The sequence below is a fragment of the Elephas maximus genome, chromosome 10 (assembly GCF_024166365.1).
Source record: "Elephas maximus indicus isolate mEleMax1 chromosome 10, mEleMax1 primary haplotype, whole genome shotgun sequence".
NCBI classification, from domain to species: Eukaryota; Metazoa; Chordata; class Mammalia; order Proboscidea; family Elephantidae; genus Elephas; species Elephas maximus.
The window spans coordinates 29,337,669-29,339,904 of NC_064828.1; positions in this window are offsets into that span (position 1 = coordinate 29,337,669).

The window sequence follows — 2,236 nt, forward strand, 5'->3', positions numbered from 1 at the left end:
CACTCAACTATGCCAAGAAATTTGGAAGGCAGCTACCTGGCCAACTGACTGGAAGAGGTCCCTATTTATGCCTATTCCCAGAAAGGTGATCCAACCAAATGTGGAAATTACTGAACAATATCATTAATATCACACAAAATTAAAATTTTCCTGAAGTACATTCAAAAGTGGCTGCAGCAGTATATCCATGGGGTACTTCCAGAAATTCAAGCTGCATTCAGAAGAGGACATGGGACCAGGGATATCATTGCTGATGTCAGGTGGGTCTTGGCTGAAAACAGGGAATAACAGAAAGATGTTTACCTGTGTTTTATTGACCATGCAAAGGCTTTCAGCTGTGTGGATCATAACAAATTATGGATAACATTGGGAAGAATGGAAATTCCAGAACGCTTAATTGTGCTCATGAGGAATCTGCCTAGATGGAGAGGCAGTCACTTGAAAAGAAAAAGGGGATAATGCATGGTTTAAAGTCAGGAAAAGTGTGTGTCAGTGGTATATACTTTCACCATACCTGTTCAGTCTATGCTGAGCAAATGATACGAGAAGCTGGATTATATGAACAGAGCACTGGGATTGGAGGAAGACTTCTTAAGAACCTGCATTATGCAGATAACACACCCTTGTTTACTGAAAGAGGACTTGAAGCACATACTGATGAAGATCAAAGACCACAGCCTTCAGCATGGATTACACCTCAACATAAAGAAAACAAAAATCCTCACAACTGGACCAATAAGTAACATCATGATAAACAGAGAAAATATTGAATTTGTCAAGGACTTCGTTTTACTTGGATCCACAATCAACACCCGTGGAAGCAGCAGTCAAGGAATCAAACAAGCTATTGCATTGGCCAAATCTGCTGCAAAAGACCTCTTTAATGTGTTGAAAAGCAACGACTTTAGTAAAGACTTAGTCTTACCTTGAAGACTAAGGTGCACCTGACCCAAGCCATGGTGTTTTCAGTCACCTCATATGCATGTAAAAGCTGTACAATGAATAGGGAAGACCAAAGAAGAATTGACGCTTTTGAATTGTGGTGTTGGAGAAGAATATTGAATGTACCATGGAGTGCCAAAAGAATGAGCAAATCTGTCTTGGAAGAAGTACAACCAGAATGCTCCTTGGAAGCAAGGATGGCGAGACTATGTTGCACATACTTTGAACACGTTATCTGTAGGAATCAATCCCTGGAGAAGGACATCATGCTTGGTAAAGTAGAGGGCCAGCAAAAAGAGGAAGACCCTCAGCCAAATGGATTGACACAGTGGCTACAGCAATGGTTTCAAGGGTAATGAGGATTGTGAGGATGGAGCAGGGCAGGACAGTGTTTCATTCTGTTGTACACTGGATCTCTGTGAGTTGGAACCAACTTGCCGGCATTTAACAACTGTTAGGCCCAATTCCAGTTTTGAAAAAGGACAAAATCTTCTTTGCTTATGAAATACCTGTACGTGTAATATTTGTTAGAAATATTTGCGTTCCATTTTACATGTATCACGGAAAATTACAATTCAAGAAATTTGATTGACATTCAGCTGTGCCATAATTTTTTTTTTAATTTCATTTATTTTGTTGTTTTTGAGAATATACAAAGGAAAACATAACACCAATTCAACATTTTCTGCGTGTACCATTTAGTGACACTGATTACATTCTTCAAGTTCTGCAACCATCCTCACCTTCTTTTCCTGAGTTGTTTCTCCCTCATAAACATAAATGCACTGCCCCCTAAGGTTCCTATCTAATCTTTCAAATTGTTATTGTCACTTCAATCCCCTATAGATTATTCTTAGAAGAGCATAAAGCTGAAAGCAGACTTTTTTTTTTTTAAATTTGTGCAATTAATCAGTATTACACATATATTTGAGTTGTTTTTAATTTGGAACCACAATGATTATTATTTTACAGTGGTCTTTATCTTTTGATAATTTTTACTTTCAGTGGCACTATTTTTTCTATAACTGCTTTCATTTGGTATAAGTTCATTTGGATTATGTTGGTCCCCAATTCCAACATTTTTTAACTTAAAAAAAAAAAACTCAGTTATTTCTGCCTTAAGTATGATTCTTGTAAACCACATACGACTGGCTTTTCTTTTTTTATAAATTTATTTGTTGTGCTTAAAGTCAAAGTTTACAAATCAAGTCAGTCTCTCATATACACCTTGCTAGGTACTCCAAGCTGCAGTCCCCCTAGTGATATAGGACATTCCTCCTCTCCACCCTGTATT